The 24,675-nt window shown below is 41.8% G+C and overlaps 1 long non-coding RNA gene across 1 annotated transcript in view; it reads right to left on the minus strand.

The window, feature by feature from the left end:
- The window catches only part of LOC114211174 (uncharacterized), a 65,498-nt gene that overhangs the window by 40,234 nt on the left and 589 nt on the right, over positions 1-24,675 (minus strand). The window contains exons 2-3 of the long non-coding RNA XR_003609680.1: positions 23,899-24,070; positions 21,995-22,120 (exon numbers count right to left, since the gene is read on the minus strand). This is a non-coding gene — a long non-coding RNA (uncharacterized LOC114211174). The remainder of the gene's footprint in view (positions 1-21,994; positions 22,121-23,898; positions 24,071-24,675) is intronic.

Raw genomic sequence — 24,675 nt, forward strand, 5'->3', positions numbered from 1 at the left:
TTGATCATATTCTGGTTTTTGTTTTGTTTTGTTTTTGTTTATTTTTATCTTTATCTTTTTCTTTTCTATTTCTTTCCCTTTCCTTTCCCCTATTTTCAGGTCTTTTCTGATTTGTTTAGTGTATATTTTCTGGGGACATTGTTACGGTGTTAGCATTCTGTTCTCTCATTCATCTATTCTCCTCTGGACAAAATGACAAGACAGAAAAAATCACCCAACAAAAAGAACAAGAGGCAGTACCGACTGCCAGGGACCTACTCAGTACGGACATTAGTACGATGTCAGAAATAGAGTTCAGAATGATGATTTTAAAGATACTAGCTGGGCTTGAAAAAAGCCTGGAAGTTATTAGAGAAACACTTTCTGGAGAAATAAAAGAACTAAAATCTAACCAAGTCAAATCAAAAAGGCTATTAATGGGGTGCAATAAAAAATGGAGGCTCTAACTGCTAGGATCATTGAGGCAGAAGAGAGAATTAGCGATATAGAAGACCAAATGATGGAAAATAAAGAGGCTGAGAAAAAGAGAGAGAAACAACGACAGGATCACGAGGGCAGAATCCGAGAGATAAGCGATACGATAAGACGAAACAACATTAGAATAATTGGGATCCCAGAAGAAGAAGAAAGAGAGAGAGGGGCAGAAGGTATATTGGGGCAAATTATAGCAGAGAACTTCCCTAATTTGGGGAAGGAAACAGGCATCAAAATCCAGAAGGCACAGAGAACACCTCTCAAAATTAATAAAAATAGGTCAACAACCCGACATCTAATAGTAAAACTTATGAGTCTCAGAGACAAAGAGGAAATCCTGAAAGCAGCTCGGGAGAAGAGATATATAACCTACAATGGTAGAAACATTAGACTGGCAACAGACCTATCCACAGAGACCTGCCAGGCCAGAAAGGACTGGCAAGATATCTTCAGAGCACTAAATGAGAAAAATATGCAGCCAAGAATACTATATCCAGCTAGGCTGCCATTGAAAATAGAAGGAGAGATAAAAAGCTTGCAGGACAAACAAAAACTAAAGGAATTTGCAAACACAAAATCAGCCCCACAAGAAATATTGAAAGAGGTCCTCTAAGCAAAGAGGGAGCCTAAAAACAACATAGACCAGAAAGGAACACAGACAATATACAGTAACAGTCACCTTACAGGCAATACAATGGCACTAAATTCATATCTTTCAATAGTTACCCTGAATGTAAATGGGCTCAATGCCCCAATCAAAAGACACAGGCTATCAGATTGGATATAAAAACAAGACCGATCTATATGCTGTCTGCAAGAGACTCATTTTAGACCCAAAGACACACCCAGATTGAAAGTGAAGAGGTGGAAAACCATTTACCATGCTAATGGACACCAAAAGAAAGCTGGGGTGGCAATCCTTATATCAGACAAATTAGATTTTAAACCAAAGACTGTAATAAGAGATGAGGAGGGACACTATATCCTACTTAAAGGGTCTATCCAACAAGAAGATCTAATAATTGTAAATATCTATGCTCCTAACATGGGAGCAGCCAATTATATAAGTCAATTAATAAGAAAAGCAAAGAAACACATCAACAATAATACAATAATAGTGGGGGACTTTAACTCCCCCCTGACTGAAATGGACAGATCATCTAAGCAAAAAATCAACAAGGAAATAAAGACTTTAAGTGACACACTGGACCAAATGGACTTCACAGATATATTCAGAACATTCCATCCCAAAGCAACAGAATACACATTCTTCTCGAGTGCCCATGGAACATTCTCCAGAATAGATCACATCCTAGGTCACAAATCAGGTCTCAACCGGTACCAAAAGATTGGGATCATTCCCTGCATATTTTCAGACCACAATGCTTTGAAACTAGAACTCAATCACAAGAGGAAAGTTGGAAAGAACTCAAATCCATGGAGGCTAAAGAGCATCCTACTAAAGAATGAATGAGTCAACCAGGAAATAAAAGAAGATTTAAAAAAATTCATGGAAACAAATGAAAATGAAAACACAACTGTTCAAAATCTTTGGGATACGGCAAAGGCAGTCCTAAGAGGAAAGTGTATAGCAATACAAGCCTTTCTCAAGAAACAAGAAAGGTCTCAAATACACAATCTAACCCTACACCTAAAGGAGGTAGAGAAAGAACACCAAATAAAGCCTAAGCCCAGCAGGACAAGAGAAATAATAAAAATCAGAGCAGAAATCAATGAAATAAAAACCAAAAGAACAGTAGAACAGATCAACGAAACTAGAAACTGGTTCTTTGAAAGAATTAACAAGATTGATAAACCCCTGGCCAGACTTAATCAAAAAGAAAAGAGAAATGAGCCAAATCAACAAAATCATGAATGAAAGAGGAGAGGCCACAACCAACAGAAAAGAAATACAAACAACTATAAGAACATATTATGAGCAACTATTTGCCAGCAAATTAGATAATCTGGAAGAAATGGATGCATTCCTAGAGATGTATCAGCTACCAAAACTGAACCAGGAAGAAATAGAAAACCTGAACAGACCTATAACCACTAAGGAAATTGAAGCAGTCATCAAAAATCTCCCAAGAAACAAAAGCCCAGGGCCAGATGGCTTCCCAGGGGAATTGTACCAAACATTTAAAGAAGAATTAATACCTATGCTTCTGAAACTGTTCCAAAAAAATAGAAATGGAAGGAAAACTTCCAAACTCGTTTCATGAGGCCACCATTACCTTGATCCCAAAACCAGACAAAGACCCCATCAAAAAGGAGAATTACAGACCAATATCCTTGATGAACATGGATGCAAAAATTCTCACCAAAATACTAGCCAATAGGATCCAACAGTACATTAAAAGGATTATTCACCACGACCAAGTGGGATTTATCCCTGGGCTGCAAGGTTGGTTCAACATCCGCAAATCAATCAACGTGATACAATACGTTAACAAAAGAAAGAGCAAGAATCATATGATCCACTCAATAGATGCAGAAAAAGCATTTGACAAAGTACAGCATCCTTTCTTGATCAAAACTCTTCAGAGTATAGGGATATAGGGTACATACCTCAATATCATAAAAGCAATCTATGAAAACTCACAGCGAATATCATTCTCAATGGGGAAAAACTGAGAACTTTCCCCTTATGGTCAGGAACACAGCAGGGATGTCCACTATCACCACTGCTATTCAACACAATATTAGAAGTCCTAGCCACAGCAATCAGACAACAAAAAGAAATCAAATGCATTCAAATCGGCAAAGAAGAAGTCAAACTCTCGGGCCCCTGGGTGGCTCAGTTGGTTAAGCGACTGCCTTTGGCTCAGGTCATGATCCTGGAGTCCCGGGATCGAGTCCCGCATCAGGCTCCCTGCTCAGCGGGGAGTCTGCTTCTCCCTCTGACCCTCTTCCCTCTCGTGCTCTCTATCTCTCATTCTCTCTCTCTCTCAAATAAATAAATAAAATCTTAAAAAAAAAAAGTCAACCTCTCACTCTTTGCAGATGATATGATACTGTATGTGGAAAACCCAAAAGATTCCATCCCAAAACTGCTAGAATTCACACAGGAATTCAGTAAAGTGGCAGGATATAAAATCAAGGCACAGAAATCAGTGGCATTCCTATACACCAACAACAAGACAGAAGAAAGAGAAATTAAAGAGTCGATCCCATTTACAATTGCACCCAAAACCATAAGATACCTAGGAATAAATCTAACCAAAGAGGCAAAGAATTTGTACTCAGAAAACTACAGAATACTCATGAAAGAAATGGAGGAAGACACAAAGAAATGGAAAAATGTTCCATGCTCATGGATTGGAAGAACAAATATTATGAAGATGTCAATGCTACCTAGAGCAATCTACACATTCAATGCTCCCGATCAAAATACCATCCACTTTTTTCAAAGAAATGGAACAAATAATCCTCAAATTTGTATGGAACCAGAAAAGACCCCGAATAGCCAGAGGAATGTTGAAAAAGAAAAGCAAAGCTGGCGGCATCACAATTCCGGACTTCCAGCTCTATTACAAAGCTGTCATCATCAAGAGAGTATGGGACTGGCACAAAAACAGACACATCGATCAATGGAATAGAACAGAGAGCCCAGAAATGGACCCTCAACTCTATGGTCAACTCATCTTTGACAAAGCAGGAAAGAATGTCCAATGGAAAAAAGACAGTCTCTTCCACAGATGGTGTTGGGAAAATTGGACAGCCACATGCAGAAGAGTGAAACCGGACCATTTCCTTACACCACACACAAAAATAGACTCAAAATGGTTGAAAGACCTCATTGTGAGACAGGAGTCCATCAGAATCCTAAAGGAGACCACAGGCAGCAACCTCTTCGACCTCAGCCGCAGCAACTTCTTCCTAGAAACATTCCCAAAGGCAAGGGAAGCAAGGGCAAAAATGAACTATTGGGACCTCATGAAGATAAAAAGCTTTTGCACAGCAAAAGAAATGGTCAACAAAACCAAAAGATAACCGACAGAATGGGAGAAGGTATTTGCAAATGACATATCAGGTAAAGGGCTAGTATCCAAAATCTATAAAGAGCTTCTTAAACTCAACACCCAAAGAACAAATGATCCAATCAAGAAATGGGCAGAAGACATGAACAGACATTTTTCCAAAGAAGACATCCAAATGGCCAACAGACACATGAAAAAGTGCTCAACATCGCTCGGCATCAGGGAAATCCAAATCAAAACCTCCATGAGATACCACCTCACACCAGTCAGAATGGCTAAAATTAACAAGTCAGGAAATGACAGATGTTGGCGGGGATGCGGAGAAAGGGGAACCCTCCTACACTGTTGGTGGGAATGCAAGCTGGTGCAGCCACTCTGGAAAACAGTATGGAGGTTCCTCAAAAAGCTGAAAATAGAGCTACCCTACAATCCAGCAATTGCACTACCGGGTATTTACCCCAAAGATACAAATGTAGGGATCCAAAGGTGTACGTGCACCCCAATGTTTATAGCAGCAATGTCCACAATAGCCAAACTGTGGAAAGAGCCAAGATGTCCATCGACAGATGAATGGATAAAGAAGAAGTGGTATATATATACAATGGAATACTATGCAGCCATCAAAAGGAATGAGATCTTGCCATTTGCAACAACGTGGATGGAACTGCAGAGTGTTATGCTGATTGAAATAAGTCAATCAGAGAAAGACATGTATCATATGACCTCACTGATATGAGGAATTCTTAATCTCAGGAAACAAACTGAGGGTTCCTGGAGTGGTGGGGGGTGGGAGGGATGGGGTGGCTGGGTGACGGACATTGGAGAGGGTGTGTGCTATGGTGAGCGCTGTGAATTGTGCAAGACTGTTGATCACAGATCTGAACCTCTGAAACAAATAATACATTATTTGTTTAAAAAAAAGAAGAAGAAGATAGCAGGAGGGGAAGAATGAAGGGGGAAAATCAGAGGGGGAGATGAACCATGACAAATGATGGACTCTGAAAAACAAACTAAGGGTTCCAGATGCCGATGGGTTAGCCTGGTGATGGATATTAAAGAGGGCACGTTCTGCTTGGAGCACTGGGTGTTATACTCAAATAAGGAATCATGGAACACTACATCAAAAACTAATGATGTAATGTATGGTGATTAACATAACATAATAATAATAATAAAAAAGAAATTTTCTAATTTCCAAACAGAAAAATAGTGGTAGGTAAGATCAAAAGAAAAACCAATACAAATAAACTCAATCAAATAGTTCAATGTAAATGTAGAATTCAGAGTAAAGTTCAATGATAAATTTCTCTCTAAGCTTTCCAGAAGCCAAAGGAAAAAGGGAAACAATCAGCTCTGAGAAACAGTATAGCACAGTTTTTAAAAGAGCAGACTTTGGAGTAAGACTCTCTGTGTTCATATCTTAAATCTACCACTTCCTGTGTGACCTCAGGTAGGCTTTAGGTTTTCTTATCTGGAAAATACAATGATAACAGTACATAATTCATAAGATTGCTACAAGTATTTAACGTAGTTAATAGTTGCTTGGCATAGTTAATTCACGTACAACACAGTGCCTGACATCTGGAAATGGGTCAGTGTTAGATCTTTCAAATTTTACTTTTTACATTAAATACAAGCATAACATTAGTTTTGAGGATGGTAACTCCAGCTGATTCCTGTTTTAGCAACACACTAAGAAAATTTTATAACTGTTTGAAACCTTTGTTTATGTTCATTAATGACTTATTCTTGCCTAGAAGCACACAGTAATGAGTGGTAAAGTGTTTTTAAAAACTGAAAATCCCGGTACAAAGACCCAGTACAGTGTCCAGATTATAGTAAATGTTCCATAAATGTTTGTTATATAACAAGGTATGGCACTGAGTACCAGTAATAGCAATAAAATTAATAAAAGTTAATACATTCTTTTAACATCTCCCACAGGGTTTTCTCAGATGCCTTAGCATTTTTTTCTTCCCTTTTGAAATCTTTAAAAAGAGTATCTCTGATCCAGAAGAGAGATAATGAGGACAAGAACCAAGCGCCACTCCGCCCCCAAACCTTACTGAAATGGCAGGTCTTTTGCAGGTATTCATTGTCAAAGGTGGCCATTCAACAAGCATTTATGGAGTACCTACAGAGTTGCAGATTCTTCAGTAAGTTCTGGGATGCAAGGATGAGTAAAAGCCCTCAGGAGAGGAGCCTCTCAATGTCAACATTGAGTACCATGACCTCAAGGAGAATATGATCCAGTAGAAGAAACAAGACACACACCAATAAATGTATCAGAACAAGGAATATGTAAATGCCATAAGAGCAGTGCAGACTGAGTACCAGAGGAATCCAGAGGTGGGGGAGATTGCATAAGCCAAAATACTTGAAACTAAATACTGAAATGTGAAGAGTGTGGACAGAAAGCTCATTCCAATGTTGCCATGCCTGGGTTCTGTGTTTCCCATCTGAAGGCTATCATGAAATAGGTCAGCAAAAACGAATTCTAGAATAGATCCTAATGAAAGTCTCAGACAATTGAAATCCTTCTTTGGTGTTTGACACTTGTCCCAGGGAAAGCCTGCTATGTGTCAACTCTGATAGAACACAACAACCAATGTTTAAACATTCCATCTCCTCAAGTTGTCTTTCCAGAATGCACCCAATTCATCTTGTATGAGGTGAAAGACGTGTCGGATTTCTGAGTGATGAAATCATTAAAAAGGAATCCAGCCGCCACATGCAAGATATTGCTATATTAATATTTGATTCAAGGGAATGTGGGACAAGTTATCAATAATTCAGTCATCATTTAATATCAGAGACATGGAATGTGCCCGACTGTTGTATTAGTTTACACATTAGAGTGACTAAGATGTAGCGTGTTATTGCCACTGTCAGATTTCTTATGTAACACGGTGACAGCATGGCTTATGAGGACTGAGATGATATACTTATTCTGCCACCCAGATCCATAAAACAGTTGGGAGCAGCTAGGCTAGCCCTACTGGGAGGAGTTGTAAAAAGAAATGTAGACTACGATTCTGTTTTAGTTTGGATTCTTCCAGAAGAAGCAGTCTCTGAAATGGGGATTCAAATGCAAGTAGTTTATTTGGAAGGTGAAGAAAATACTACCAGGGGAGTGGATGAGACAAGGGAGAGAAGGCAGCCCATTAAGGGGGAGACCAGAGTCAATAGCCTGACCTTCAAAGGCCATCTTGTGCTGGTGTCTGCCCATCTGTGAACCTCGACCTCCACAGCTACAGCCAAACTCCCTATTTCACCTGAACATCCTAAGCACATTCTCACCTCTTGGTTTTTGCTTGTGGATGTGGCGATGCTGGTGTGTGTGAGAGTTACTTAAGAAGCTCATTAAAGGGACCAGCACCACCATCACCCGCTTCTTCCCCGGGGGATGCCTCTTTATACCTTTGCCTCTTTGGCAAAGGACCCTCAGAAAATTCCCTCTCCTGGCTTCATGAAGTATAAAAATCTAAGCAGTGTCATTTTTCTTACTTTTCCCTCATCACTCTGGTTCATAAGAGACTTTCAAGAAGTCTTTTCTCCTTACTATCAGAAAGTGGCTCTTTCCCCCCAATCTCTATAGTGATAAGCTTTCAAGTCAGAGCTAAAAAGTTTTGGTGCCTCGATACCCAAGATGCTAATTGTGGAAACCTATGATCTCATCTTGCCAGGTGAGCCACAGATGTTCTCAGGGATAGTGGTCCACAAAGCATGCTTCAGATGCTAACTTGAACTCATGCACACACAAAGGCCTGACTTCTGCCTCTGCCAATGCCCTGGATGCCGTTTCGGTCCTGCCTCTTATCCAAATAAGGGGTTTGATTCTCAATCCTAAGGGCCATTAATTAGAAAGACATCTTAACAAACATGAAGAACAGGACTGTGTTGTGACTCCAGACTTTTAATGAAACGCTAATTTGAAATCCCATATCCATGTGTATGCCAATCAGTGGGGCAAAGCCAATCACCAACATTACCCTTTTGTTGCTGATGGAAGTCCAGGCAGAGTTTCGTTAGCTAGTACTTGGAGGAGCCATTTATTGCATGAAGAAAGTGACAATCAAGTAAAGACTAAGAATCATTTTGAGTGGCAAAGTTCCAGTTCAGCCAAAACTAAACAAAAATGACCTAAACAAAGACTGGAGAAGTCACTGGTATCAGGGAAATTAGATCAATATTGTGGGGAATTTTCAGGGAGCACCCAAACCTCCCTTCCTCAACTGAACAAATTAAAAATTAAAACAACAAGCAGCAGGTAGAGGATCAAAATGTCACCTTCACCAGCCAACCACATATGTCACCTCATCAGCAAGGTACTAGGTTCTAAGTTCTTATCCTTGTACATGCTATAGAAATCAACAACTGTGCAGAAACAGGAGAGGGGCTTAAGGGAACCTCAGCTGGGACCCCATCTAAGGATGTGTTTGGTACTCCTTCGGAAACAAATGCATTTTTAATTTAAAAGTAGTAAGTTGTGTTTATATGAGCGGCATGTGATTGAAATGGTCATTTCCATTGTTGGCAAGTGTGAAAAATGGAAATATCCACCCGGTCTGTAATGAGGAAGCAGAAGTAAGCTGAGGACAAAGCACAAGCTGACACCCCACAAACCCTTCCCCTACTACTCCTGGGTGGGATATGTGTGACATTCCATTAATGTTAAGGTCTTGCTTGAAGGAAAAACAACCTTAACTTGACAAGAGCAAGGCCTCTGGTATCCTGTGAGTCTTCTTTAACATATGAAAATCCTTTTGAAACCTCCCTTTTCCTTCCCTCCTCCAACTCCCAAGTATATAATCAGCAACCCCTCACAACCCCGGGGCAGTGGCTCTTTCTGTCCCCATGCTTTAATGAAACCACCATTTTGCACCAAAGATGTCTCAAGAATTCTTTCTTGGTTGTCGGCTCCAGACCTCACCCAACCAAGCCTCACCTATATTCCAAAACTACATCAGTCTGGAGGGGTAAGAAATAACGCAGACACTATGAGGAGACCAAATCTGTTGATACAGAGCAGGAGACTGGAAGTATAAGAGGTTCTAGTGAAAAGTGGCCCCTCCAGAGAGCAAATGGCTGATGCAGTCTTCTGAAGGATGCAGAAAAAGCTCAAGCGGAGTGGGTAGCAGATGCAAATATATTTCAGGCTTGCCGGTCTACCATTTCAATCACGTCGGCTTCAGCAGTGACTTTGCCTAAGTAAGCAACTCCAGAAAACTTGAAAAACAAAAGCATTTTGATCCATTTATTTTAGGGACAGACCCTTTTCCAGACCACAGTAACATCCAACAGATGTACAGCAAAGATGGATTTGTTACTAGACTTCTCTTTACAGCGCTACAAATGTATGGGGCTAATTATATAACCACCTGCGGTTGTACAGATGGAAACATCTCAGCTCCAGCTGGAGCTCACACCAAGGCTAGAAGATGCTTGGCAGCAGCAGTTACAAGCTTTGGCGGCCGAGGACTGTAATGGTTTGGCCTGTTTTTCCTTTTTGGATTCCAAACTACAGCTCCAGCGGACAGAGATTGCCTGTGCTTTACAATCTTTCTGCTAGGGGCTGGGCTGGCTGGTATGGCTGGCCTTTTGCAGCCCTGGAGCCTTGGTTCGCCTCCTTATGATTCAGTACTACTTTAACTCTCACCAAAGAAAGGGAATTTACTTTATGCATTTATTACTTCTTTTAGTCCACTTTATTGAGCTGAAAAATATAAAGAGTATTACAAATAGGGGTGCCATGTATTAGTCATGATAATAATGGCTAATAGGCTTGTACCCTCTTGAGAGAGGAGGAGGAGAAATCGCAGGCACACCTAGGGAGGAAGAACCTAGAATTAAGTCCAGACAGAGTCTATTCGGGGATTTTCCACCACATCCCAGTGCTCTCTGCCCCTCAAAAGCTTGCTCTCCACACCTAGGGAATTTCGTATTTCACAGATGTTTGAGAATGTCTCCTAGATTATTTTATGAAGTCGGGACTGCTAGCAGCAAGAATGCAGAGAAAACAAGTTTCGTTTCATGTAAAACTTCTGAAAATCTGAATGCCATTACGTGCTGGCTTTTTCCTGCTTCTAAGGAGGGTCTTCTCAGCGCTTTAAGAACACATCTACAAAGCAAAACAGCATAATAACCTCCCCAAGGCCTGGCTGTGAAAGACAATGGAGGTGTTAATTTTGTGTGAACCTATGGTCTGTGTGCTTCTTTTGAGATACTGAAAACCAGCTTGTGGTTTATTGCTTCTCTCTGAAATGGTTATTCCAACACATCACACACAGCTTTGTGAAAACCATGAGGCAGTTTTGAAAACGTGATGAGGTAAGGCATCTGCTCCTAGGGCCCTAGTGATGTGAAGTTAGAGAATACTCTGCACTGAACTCCATTTGTAAACCGATCCTTGGAGAAACTGATGGTGCATCATTCAGAGTACATTGAGGGCTCACCAATTATATTCACTTCAGGTTTATCTATTACTCTTTATTACATTCCTCAGGTAAAGTGAGACATTATTCCTAATAACATTATTCTAGGATTTTAAGTCCCACTGACAAAATAAGAAGTGTAATGTCCAGAAAAGGCCACTTGATTTACCTAAGGTTGCAAAGCAGGTACCTAATTAATTAAACAGAGAAGCCATCATAGACTGGGGTGGCAGCTCTAATAACGTGGAGGCCTTTATAAGCAAACCAAAATCTAAGCTTGTAAATGCCTCAAGGTTAAAACGCGTCAAAACGCTCAGGGCAACCAATCACAAACAGCCAACAAGGCTTTAAGCTATGGCCAAATAATCTTCCTTCTTTACTTCCACAATTTATAGAAGTCTTTCCCCCAGACAGAGTGCAGAAGAGTGCTCCTAACCATTCCTGGGGTGGCACTGCCCTATTTAAATTGATTTTTGCTCAAACTTCTTCTCCTACTCCCCCCTCCCCGTTTTATTGAGATATAGGTGACAATCAGCACTGTATGGTGTACAGCATAATGATGTGATTTACATATATGCGATATGATTGCCACAGTAAATTTAGTTAACATCCTCATCTCCATCACAGAGGCACAGAAAAAAAAAGAAAAAGTTTTTTTCCTTGTGATAAGAACCCTTAGGATTTACTCTTTTACCTTTCAAATTGTGAAAATTTCTAATGGGCAGCCTCACTAGAATGGAGTCAGGAGGTTTGGGAGCTCTCATGTCCTACCACTCAAAGTCAATTGGGAGACTCGACAGGAAGAGGCAGATTTGACTTTATACGGACTTGACCTTGCACATGGATACTGCTTGATGGGGGAAACAAAGCCAGAAGAAAATTTATTAAATTTCCTTACTACTTACAGCCCATTGACAAGTCCTTGAAATGGGCAGAGTGACCTTCCTCTATGGACTCAACTGCCTCGATGTTAATGCTCTGCTAATGGCAAAAGGCAATCTTAGCCCAACCCCCAGAATCCTATAAGTCTACTTCAACATATAAAAATTCCTTTGGAAATTTCCTTTATCTCTAACCCCCTCCAAGATACATGTTGGCAATCATTACCCAAGCACGTGATCCACCGATATACATCTGAAGGGTCTCACGACTAAGGTTTTTTTTTTTTTTTAATTTTTATTTATTTGACAGAGAAAGAGATCACAAGTAGGCAGAGCAGCAGGGAGAGGGACAGGGAGAAGCAGGCTCCCCACTGAGCAGAGAGCCTGATGCGGGACTCGATCATGACCTGAGCCAAAGGCAGGTCTGAGCCACCCAGGGGCCCCATGACTAAGGTTTTACTAGATAGTAATAAATTACCTTTTCCCAATAATAGCTAGACCCTCAAGGTCCTGGAAACCTGGTTTCCGAAATTCTTTAGAGACTTAGCTATTCCTAACCCCTTCCCAACTTAAATGTATATACTGGGCCACCCTTCATGACCCAGGTACAGCTCTTTCTGCCCACGGTCTTGTCCCCGTGCTTTAATAAAACTACCTTTTTGCACCAAAGACATTTCAAGAATTCTTTCTTGGCTGTCGGCTTTGAACTCTAACATCTATCCTACATCACTGCTCTACGATTCCAACAGGAAAAAGAGATGCTTTCCTTATTCCCTGGGCAACAGCCCAGCCAATGAAAAGCCAACACACTTTGAACTCCCAGGTTAGTCCAATGGACTTTTAGTTGACAATGGCCTTCCCAACTTCTCCTTTTTGCCTAAAAAAGAGCACCTCTCCTATATTCCCCAGACTTGCCCACGGTTTTGCCAAAGCTTGTTTGTCCCAGATTGCAATTCTCTTTGATTCCCAAATAAAACAATCCTTTGCTAGTAAAATAACTAGAGGTTTCTATTTTTAAGGTTAACAGAATATACCATGCAGCAGTGTTAACTATAGTCATTATGTTGTACATTGCATCCCTAGTTTTTATTTATCTTACAACTGGAAGTTTGTTCTGAAATAAACTCCTAAAATTTAATATGCCTAGTTTATCTTTAAACACAAGTTGAAGCAAAATTGAAATTTCAGGTCTCCAAATCATTATTCTGTTAAAATCAGGCTGCCAGATGCATATTAGCTGCTACCGCGGGTCTAGAAGTAAGTGGACATGAAGAAAAATATGCTAAGCAAAATAAGTCAATCAGAGAAAGATAATTATCATATGATCTCACTCATATGTGGAATTTAAGAAACAACACAGAGGAACATAGGGGAAGAGAGGGAAAAATAAAACTAGATGAAATCAGGGAGACAAACCATAAGAGACACTTAAGCATAGGAAACAGGGTTGCTAGAGGGGAGGTGGGTGGGGTAGGGTAACTGGGTGATGGACGTGAAGGAGGGCACGAGATGTAATGAACACTGGGTGTTACATAAGACTGATGAATCACTGAACTCTACCTCTGAAATTAATAATGCATCATAGTTAATTAATTGGGTTTAAATTTTAAAAATTTAAAAAAAGAAAAAGAAAATCGCCCCTCCCCGGGACAGAAATTCTAATCTGGGGGAAGACAAAACTTTAACATAAACAACTAGAAAACAGTATAAGAGAGGAGGATTATCAAGAGCAAAGCACTTTGGATGTCAGAAGATGAGCATTCCTAATATCTGTGGATTCTGCCTCTGATGGACCAAAATCAAGGTGTCAGCAGGACCATCCTTCTCCCAGAAGCTCTAGAGGAGAATCCATTTCTTGCTTCTTCCAGCTTCTGGTGGCTGTATTCACTCTTTGGCTGTGGACACAGCATTCCAATCTTCAAGGCCGGCAAATTCAAATACCTCTTTGCTCTGTCTTCACACTGGCTTCTTTGTATGTATGTCAGATCTCCCTCTGCCCCTCTCTTAATCCAACGCCTTAGACCCCTCGGCCACGCGACCCCGTTCCTCTGCCTCCCTCTGAAAAGAATAGTTGTGATTGCATTTAGGGCTCCCCTGGATAAATCAGAATAATCTCCACATTCCAAGATCCTCAGCTTCATCACAGCTGCAAAGACCCCCTTTTTGCCCTATATGGTAACACTGAGGCATTTCAGGGATTAGGACGGAGCCATCATCTGGAGTGTTGGGTTTGGCCAGCAAACCTTGAGATGGTGAATGAAAGGATTACTCCCAACGCCTTAGCAGGAGAAAGGAGAGGCCTGCGAACCAGATGCTCTAGTGGGGGAAAGCCTTCAGCCAAGCTCTGTCTCCATTTTTATTGTGAGTTTAATTAACATACCACATGCAAGGCAAGGAGTTTGTGAATTACGTGACCCCTGCAGGTGCCTGCATTTAAGCATTTACTTCCTAGATGAGATCTTTGAGCCACAGTAAGAATCCCGGCCATTCAACCAAGAAATTTCAGAGGAGGCCCAGCATTCCGGGCACTCCTCCTTTGCTTTTCACTTAGTCTCATCCAGGGAGGCATATACAAGTCAGGTTTTATCTACACAGGCACTGTGAATCCCCACACTAGAGGACCATTTTTCAGCCTACCACACTACCCAATTCCAAAACTTCCTACAAAGCTACAATAATCAAGACAGGGTGACCTCAACATAGGGATAGACTGAGAGACTACGAAACAGAAGAGTCCAGAAATTAACTCTACATTCAAGGTCAACTGATTTTTAACAAAGTTCCAAGGTGATTCAACGTTGAATCATTGTCTTTTCAACAAATGGTGCTTGAGATAATTGGAATAAAAGAAATAAAAGAATTAAAAAGAAAATACCTAAGACCTTCCTCTCATGCTTAAGCAAAAATTAACTTTTAAAAAAATGGATAATAGACCTAAATATAAAAGCTAAAATTATAAGACTTCCTGGGCCCGAGTTCTTTCTGGGAACATTTTGCCAGGAAGTCAATACTTTTCTCACCTAAACTAAACGGGCCTTCCTAAAGGACACAGTGCAGAAACAAACTGCAGAGAAGCAAAACCACAGAAGGCATGCGGAGACTCGTTACTGCAGATCCCAGAGCCTGCAGAGCTCCCTCGACAGAACTCTAAGGAGGGAAAAAGAATTCACATTTATTTTATCTGACTTATGCTTTCTCTACAATATCTCACTTATCTTCCCAATAACCCTCTGAGGCAGTGAACATAACTGACATTTTACAGATGAGGAAACCGAGGCCTGAACGTGATTTGTGCAAGGTCACGAAGACAGTAAAGAGACCCAGAATGCAGATCCAAGTGCGCTTGACTCGACTACTGCCTGTCTTTCAGAATTCTGTGTGAATTTAAAGTGCTCACACCCGTAAAACTGGGAGCAGGGTGCCTGATGCACCATAAATGCTCTCCATAAGTATTAAATTACACTCTCCTCGTTTGCTCACCACTCCAGCACAGAACCGTTAGTTAAGGAGGAGGGGAGGCCACCCAGCAGCTCTGCTTCACTGGCCCCTCCGTGCAAAATTCAGGCTGTAAACGCTGCTGCCCACGGATCGCAGGACAGAGAAGCTCCCCCAGGGAAAAGGGCTTATGCCTATTTAGGAGGATTTGCAGCCAAGACCACCAAGCCCTTTCAACAGACCACTCGGCCCCCCGCCGACATGGAAGAGAGGCCCCATGAGGTTGTTAAAACCGACACAAGAAGAGGACAGACCAGGCGGGGAAAGCAGACCAAAACACACAGGACACAAGGAACTTAATAAGTCACCGACCTAGGGCGCCTGGGTGGCTCAGTTGGTTAAGCGACTGCCTTCGGCTCAGGTCATGATCCTGGAGTCCCGGGATCAAGTCCCACATCAGGCTCCCTGCTCAGCAGAGAATCTGCTTCTCCCTCTGACCCAACCCCCTCTCATGCGCGTGCTCTCTCTCTCTCTCTCTCTCATTCTCTCTCTCAAATAAATAAAATCTTAAAAAAAAATCACCAACCTAGACAACAGTGACCAGTCCCTAGCATCATTAAGTTACAATAGTAGGCTAACTCTTTAGCAGATCTGTAGATATTTACCCAGTCATTGCTGTTAAAGGCAAAACGGGGGCTAATTAAAACAGCAATAGAAATGGCGGGCATGACCTGCTGATGACAACACAGGAATGAACTGAGAGCCCCAGCATGCGCTCTACTGGGTGGAAAGGAACTGTGGAAGGCTTAGATGACTGACGCAGCATCTCATTAGCGCTAAGGAGCGTTTTGTGATAATAGTAACAATGAACGTTCACTGAATACTTGATTTGCTAGATGCCTTGCCTGGGTTATTTATTATTCACAATGGAATGAGATCCTCTCTTCACAGACGAGGAAACTGAAACAGAAAGTGCAAACAGGCGGTGAGTTTAAAACTGGAGCTGATCTATTCAGCCTTCAAAATGAAGCCACGCACTCTAGCTCTATGAATGTCCCCTAACCCCCCAAAGTGGTCTAATAAGACATCTTTCCTCTCCTCTCCTCCCACAAAAATCTGGCAGGAATCGTGGTTTATAAATAATCGAATTGTCTTTCTTACTTCTCTGGCATTTCCTTAGGGGATCTGCTTTTAGAATATTCCAATAGCACTCTTGCAAAGTGCATTAGTCACTATGGAAACAGTTAATTCATTGATAAGAGTGGAGAGCTTTTATTAATAAGGATACAACAGCATATGTGACCCATAATGAGCAGCTCTGCATAGAAAGCCAACCCAGAAAGAAAAAAAAAATGTATAGCATTATGGGACTGTGGACTTAGCACAACCTGCCGCAGGAAGTAAATATAGAACAGCCACTCCTGGCGAGTCCATTTGACAAATCCCCTGAGGATTATGAAGAACCGGTCTCCCCGGACCCCATTTCCCAGACCTGCTACTTGCACAACAGCAGTGAACTGCCTGCCGAGCACAAAGTGGTCTCTGTCCCGCCCCCCCCCATCCCATCATCCTGGAGGACTTTCAAGTGACTTGTGAGGTGGCCAAACAGTTCCAGGGCCTAATGAGCTCCCCCGCCAACTGAAGCACTCCCTCCCCAGACCCCATGGCCTTCGGAACAAAAGCTGCAAATTGCTTTCTGACCTTTGAAGCCATCCCAGGAAGTCCCAGGTGGCCCGAAGGAAGAGCTTCCTAGCTGCGCCTTTAGCGCTGGGCACCCTCTGATCAAAAGTGTGGGCAAAGGGCAAGAGAACCAGCCCCTGATGGGCAGCGGCTTTGGCGAAGCGCAGACGCCTGGAGCTAATCATGGCCGGCTGCAGACGAGGGGACACTGAGGGGCCTGTGTCTAAAAGCCAGCCTCGATGCCTGCTGTGAGGATTTGGCCCTGCAGACACAAGGCAAAGCAAGGAGGCGCTGGGTCCCTCCTCCTTTTTCTCTCATCCCTCTTCTCTTCATCCTTCCCTGGGCAGCGTTGCCTCGGCTTTCAGGTTTCCATGTTCAGAAGGCAGCAAAGCCAGGGACAAAGGGCCTTTTACATCTAGACCGCTCCTCCCCTTCCCAGCCTACCGCCCCCATGTTTTCAGACAGCCCACATTTGAATTCTGGCTCCAACACCTGCCAGCAGGGTGACTTTGGACTTGTCCCTGACTCCGCAAGCCTCAGCTCCCAGGTCAGACTGTCCTGGTTTGCATGATAGCTGGTAACCTTGCAAAAGTTACTTCTCTCCGCGTATAGTCTTCAATGCCAACTGAGGATAATAATAATAACACTGTCTCATAAGCAGGAGCTACTCACAGGAGGGCCGCCTGTGAGTCTGGAACCATAATGGGAGGATGTGGGTGGGAGGAGCTGGAGCCAGGAAGGAGACCCAGCCACTGCGGGTGACAGTGCTTGGCCTAACCAGCAGCCAGCAAGCCAGAGAGTCTGGGAAGTGCAGCTTGCCGGGTGTGTCCTCTGCAGTATAGAGCAGAGCAGGAAAGGGTGGAAGCTCTGAGCGCCAACAGGCATAGGACAGCATGTTGCCCCATAGGGTTGTCTGTAAGGCTGAATAAGAAGCCAGGAAAAGCCGCTACCCAGCACAAGGCCTGGCACCTTATGGGTGAGCAATAAATATTATTTGATGGCCTACACTGAACAAAAGGGAGAGGAAGGAGTTTTCACCCCCTTTTTATCCTGCCATAGGGCTTGAACTGGGACATCTCATCTCATCTTTTGTCCTCAGAATGGAATTTACACCATCAGCTCCCCTGGTTATTTTTTTTTTTTTTTAAGATTTATTTATTTATTTATTTATTTATTTATTTATTTGAGAGAGAGAGAGAGAGCATAAGAGGAGGGAGGGTCAGGGGGAGAAGCAGACTCCCCATTGAACAGGGAGCCTGATGTGGGACTGGATCCCGGGACTCCAGGACCATGGCCTGAGCCGAAGGCAGTGGCTTAACCAACTGAGCCACCCAGGCGCCCCTCCCCTGGTTCTTAGGCTTTCAGACTCAGACTGAGCTACACCACTGGATTTCTGGGGCTCCAGCCTGAAAGCTGTGGGACTTCTCAGCCTCCATAATCGCATGAGCCAATTCTTTTTTTTTTTTTTTAAGATTTTATTTATTTATTTGACAGAGAGACACAACAAGAGAGGGAACACAAGCAGCAGGTGTGGGAGAGGGAGAAGCAGGCTTCTGCCAAGCAGGGAGCCTGATGCAGGGCTCGATCCCAGGATCCTGGGATCATGACCTGAGCCAAAGGCAGACGCTTAATGACTGAGCCACCCAAGTGCCCTGAGCCAATTCTTTATAATAAATACCCTCTTATATATATGTCCCATTGTCTCTGTTTCTCTGGGAAATCCTGACTAATACAAGAATCATAGTCATAATAGCTGTTGTGGTGACAGGACCATGCAGACAGCTAACCTCCATGGTCATGTGGGTCCCTACCTAGACTGAACAACTTTGTCAGCCATTGGAACTCTGCCCTCATGAGTCTAGTCTGCAGAACCCCCGCCCCAGTTCCAGCTGCAACTCAACAGCATGCATACCTTGACTATCTCTCTCTGCATTTTTTTCTCTTGTTCCCAAAGCCCGGACTTTGTTGAAAAGTGTCACAGAAATATGTCAACCAGGTTCATACCAGAATGCTGCTTACAATTGCTGTTATCCTCTTGTGTCCCTAGAACACTCTCTTCACTATGGCCCCTCTCAAGAGATCATCCCCACTTCCTTCTACTAAATCAAGATAAAAAACAAAACAAAACAAAAAAACTCGTCTTCTCTCCCAAAACTGAACTGTAAGGTGGAGGACAGTGGTTAAGGGTACAGACTGGAACTGAGTATGAAACCTGGCTCCACACTTTCTATGTGCAGGTCACCTAATCCTGCTGAGCCTCTGTCCCCACATCTGTGAAATGGGTGGTTCTGACAATTAAAAGAGAGACTCCGTAGAAAGCAATTAGCACAGTAACTAATACATTAAGTGACCAGCTAAAGTTAGTTATTATTTCCTATCATTGTATCTCTGTCCTTTACCGACCTTATATTTTTTGTGTGTCTCTCTTAGGAGAAAATCTGTCTCTTCATCTTTATAAGTATAAACTCACCCCCTATTCTCCAGTAACCTTTGTGGATTACTTTCCATCAATTATCTCGGGTTTTTTTCTGTTTTCCTCCTCTACTCAAATGACTTCTTTCCATATTTGTAGATAATTGATATGAGAAAAATACAAACGGGAAACAAAAATTCTCTTTCTTACTAATAAAAGAAATATGCATTAAAATAAGTTTGAATATCCATTTTAGATCTAGCAAAATAATAAAAATGAATGCTTTCATTTATTCTTTTTTTCTCCAAATGGCACCATCAGGAAAGTAGAGGAAAATAAGTTTGGTGGCAGCACTATAAAGTGACACAATCTTTGCAGAAACAACTTAGCAAGTAGTGACAAGAGTCATAAAAATGTTTATACTCTTTGACCTAGAAATACCAATTTGGAGAATTTATCCCAAGAAATTAATTTTAAAGGAAAAAAATGAGTTCTGCAAAGATGTTTATAGCTGCCCTAAATATTATCCCTAGAAACTAGAAATAGTTATTCTTAAGAGACTGACTAACCTGCTCAAAAACTGCATATGCTAAGAGAGGATGTGGTTGGTCCTGAGATGTGACAACTATGATGGAAGAAAGAAAATTCTGTGCACCCATTGTTAGCCTAACTGCCTCCAAGAACTCCAGGCAGGTCTGAAATGGACCCACAGGGCCATGTGAGGAAAGGGAAGCTGGAATCAACAGCCATAAAAGTAACAAACAATAACAAATTTGTCTTCTAAAGCCATAAAATGGACACAGGCAGTAGAATTTTGAAATAATTTGGGCTACAAATGGCTAAATGTTCTTTGCTCTCGCTTCATTCAGTTGATAGAAAATTACTGCAATCCTAGCAGGTGGCAGACTGAGGAACAGTGACATAAAGACAAAACACAATGGTCCCTGCCATCACAAACTTAGAATCTAGACAGCTACGCAACAGAAAATCTATTAGCAAGAAGGAAAGCATGGATTTCTCTGAAAATACCAAGATGATGGACCAGGAAATGCCTTCTCCGGAGGAGGTATCCCTTGAGCTAAGAAGAGAACTTGTCCAAGCAGAAAGGGGGTAGGAAAGAAAATTTCAGGCAGAGGGACAGTACTAGAGGGCAGATAATTTATGGAAAAGAGTGTGGTGCCTTCCAGAAACTGATGGTAGTACAAGATAGCTGGATCATGTCATCCTGGAGGGCAGGTGGAAGTAAGACCAGAGAAGTAAGCAAGAGCCAGGTCAAGAAGGGCCACCATGTTGTCAACTGTGAACTATACACAGAAGGTTCTAGAAAGTTCTGAAAGATTTGAATAAGGAAAGTGACAGAATGACAACCTCTGCAGATGAGTTAATGATGTCTAGGTGACTGTTTAACATGAATTGTTTAATAGAGTGAATGGGTAATCAAGAAGAAAATATCTATTCTTAAAGGAGACTCATTTCCTTCCCTCTGCCTGTTAATATTCTTCAGCCATGTGTCCTTTATCTTAAAACAATAGAAATGCTTTTCTTAACCATGTTGCCTATCATAGGTACCACTGCCCAGTTTTTTAGATCTGTGGCTAATATCCCCTAATTCTATGCTTCCACCCCACACTCTCTCCTGAAGCTCCTTCAATCAGGCTTCTGCCCCTGTGATCCTACTAGACCAGTCTTCTCAAGCATTTCTATCAAACAAACCATTGATTTATTGTTGCTGTGAAGCAGGAACCATGTGAAGATCTAGGACAGAAGGGAATAAGGCAGTTCAGTCCTCAGTTATAAAATAAATAAGTCACAGAGATTGAAAGTACAGCATAAGGAATATAGTCAATAATATTGTAATAATGTATGGTGACTACACTTACGATGGTGAGCATCTGTAATGCACAGAGTTGTCTAATCACTCTGTTGTACGCTTGAAACTAACGTAATGTCGTGTGTCAACTATACTTCAATAATAAAAATGAAAGTAAAAGACAGTCCGGTCCTCATGCCTCAGGAATATATGGTGCACGGGATAGGACGGATAGAACCCAGAGATCAGCAGGTGCTCACTTGCCTGAAGTGACCTAGATAAAATGAGCCTAAAACTCTCAATTCCATTGGCTTTGTAAGCCAATGTAAGTCCTTCCCACAAAATTTCTACAAATGATTCCAGAGGTCTCACTCCAAAATCATGACTTACTCTACCTCCTACTTCTGCCTAGGCTGCCTCTGTGCCTTGGTCAAGGGGGCCACCGGGATGGAAAGTTCAGCTCCTTTTATGGCACTGCTTCTCCCCACAAAAAAGAAAAAAGAAAAAAAAAAGAAAAGTCACTTGGCACCAAGAATTTTCACACATCCTAAAATTCACTGCATGATTTATGGGGCAGGGAGAGGAGACCAAGCGCATATTTACACGGAAGTGATACCAGCACACTGAAATTGTTGCAGAGGCCATCTACCATGGGGAGTGGGGGGCAGTTGTAGAGGCTGGGGTTCACTGCTTGTTGCCCCATCTCCCTTCTGCCTCCATCCAGCCTCTTGCCCCTTTCTCAAATCATTACTCCTCTGCTCCTGGGATTCCACATTCCTTCTCCATTCAGCATTCGGTAGGGTCCCCTTGAAAATGGCATGTTCCTGGGATTTCAATCTTGCCTCTGCCACTTACTAACTCAACAGCTTGGGAAAGTCACTTACTTGTCTGAGCCAGATTCCTCTTCCATAAAACAAGGATAATCATTGGTGTAATATTTTAAAGCAATTAATGAGCTTTTCTCTTTTGCATTTCTGCATACATAATCTGTGTCATCAATCTCAATGCACCTGGGGTAGAAGTGAGAAAATTATAGTAAGACCTCAAGGAGAAAGGAAGGAATTATTCTTGCTAGAATTTAATACCAGACAATGGTATTGAGATGTAGGTTCTGCCAAGAAAGAAATTTTCCTAAATGTCTTTATCTCCCTCCTTTAACATATTGGGAGTTTTCCTTGTGTGGTTGTTATTACACTTATATAAGGAGGTCCCAGTCCAAAAGAGAGAAGAATCGGAGACACCTGTCCTTTCTCATATCAGTGGAAGATATAAGGGAGGTAGGTGGACAGCAACACCCCATCATCTATCTCGAAGCCAAAGTTCCAGAGTGGAGATGGGGTGTTCACTAAGTTGGGGGGTGTTGCTGGTAGACCAGTTAGGAGATGGTTGAAGTAATTAGGAAGATTTCATGGAGACTTGGACTTTGGTAACTGTCAATAGGAATTTAAAGAGAGAGAGATGGGATACAAATGGCAAGGTGATAGAATCACCAAGTCTTAATGATTGCATCTCTCTCCAATTTACAAATTGTCTTTATTAACTGCTGCATTTGTTGTTTTTGAGATCATTTCCTCCTCTCCCAAATTCCATGATGTCATACTACCTAGTCCTTCTGTCTCCTCTCTGAATTTTCATCCTCCCCTATGCAAAAGAGTTGGCTTGTTTTTTTTTTTTATGGAATAAGTGGATAAAGAAGTCTGTAGAGGAGGAAATGGTCTGCTTTATTTCAGGGCTATGCTAGAGTTTGCAATCTATTGTGCAACAAATTCTACAAGATTTTCTTTAACCTTAAGAAAATGTCTCATAATGCTAACCCTGGTAAAATTGCTATTACACAAGAGAATACCTTAATCCAAGGTGGGGGGAAGCTAATCTAGAATTTACAGTTGACAATTAATCAATATTTAGTATAGTGTAGTGCTAAACATGTTGTCATTAATAATTATTACCTGTATCTAACCTACTAATAAAAGTGGCTATCAACTGCTTTCTGTTAATTACTTTAGCCAGTTTAATGATGATAATGATCCCTGGCCTCTCTAGGGAAAGTAAGGGTATACAAAGCACTTTCTGATATCTGGTGGCATCTCCAGAGTATATGAGGAAGGTAGTGGCGTGCTATAGTATCTGTATTGTACAAAGAAATTAACTAAGGCCCAGAGAGAATATATAAATTGGGATACAAAGAAAGTAAAGAAACTCTCATTTAGTATCCTCTTAGGAAATACATTTCTATTTCCCATTATCTGACTCCTCCCACATCCTCCAGGATTCCTGAAAGATTGTTGATAAAGAGATCTGCTGACAAGCACCCTCAATGCCCTTCGATGAAAGTGCTCTGGGCTGAGACACTTGAACATTTTCAGTCCTTTTGGCAGGGGGTGGGGGGAGGGGGCTTTCATTTATCTACTGGGGCTTAACCACATGGGGGGTCTCTAATATTTCCAATCGATTCCATTCATCCTGGTGGATAAGTGTACATATATGCTAGACCTCTTCTGATGTAAGTAATGGAGAACCAACTCTAACTTCCAAAGGAAGTTAAGGCAAAGGAAATAAGGAGGTTAATCAATGTAAAGGAGAAGAGCAGGAGTGTGACAGGGTCTGAACACACTGGAACCACAGGCTGGAATGTACCTAGACTCCCACACTGGTTTACCAGTTTGTATCCCTGATCCTGTCTCTGTAGTGCCTCTAGCTTCTACCATTATAAACTAGGTTTTTATATTAATGGTACATATATAATCATTGAATGGCCCCACGTTTTCTGTCTTATGGATTTGCTCACCTGGAAGTGACAGCCTTCAAGGATCTCTTTTGCCTCAATTCCAGAAGTTCCAAGGGAAGGATTCATTGGCCAAGCCTGAGTAAGCAGTCCAAACCTGGACCAGTCAACCTGGCCATGGAACCAAGTTATGTTTTTATGACAACTCTCCTTTGGTCAAAGATATGGAAAACCCCTAGAAAAAGGAGGTTGGATGGAAAAATTGAGAGGCTGACCACAAAAAAATGTAAAAGTAAAACAGGCACAAATACACCTGTTTACCTCTCCCATGTTCTTACCACACCACTTGACCCAAGCTGTAGGAATATATACTCTTTGTTATCTTTCCTACTCTAAACACACCTAAACTCATCTTTTAATTTTTCCTACACTTGTAGAGCCTCAGCTTACTCTTTCTGATGTTGACATATTAATTTTTATAGATGTCCACCTCATTTGTTGCCTTAGGATCATTTATAATTATACACTCAATGGTAAATTTGCACAACTCCCATACCCATGGTGCCGTCTCCTTATTTGAAGTCTTTATTTTGAAAGGAATAGCTACATTTTCCCTAAATTTATTACAATATCCCCAGCTTGTGGTAAAAGGTGCTTTAACAACATAAATCCTATCCATTCATTTATTCCAAGAACACTTAAGTATCAGGCACTGGGCTGCATTCTAGGATGGGGAGGTTGCTGCCCGAGAAGGAAGAGATCCCCAGAGATGACTCCTAACATCTGTGAGAGTCTGGCAGGAGAGGCAGATATGAGCACAAATTAAATAGGGTCCAGTAT

This window comes from Eumetopias jubatus, unplaced genomic scaffold (genome assembly GCF_037043125.1).
Source record: "Eumetopias jubatus isolate StellerSeaLion01/CBP00866 unplaced genomic scaffold, mEumJub1_p1.0 scaffold_4, whole genome shotgun sequence".
Taxonomy (NCBI): Eukaryota; Metazoa; Chordata; class Mammalia; order Carnivora; family Otariidae; genus Eumetopias; species Eumetopias jubatus.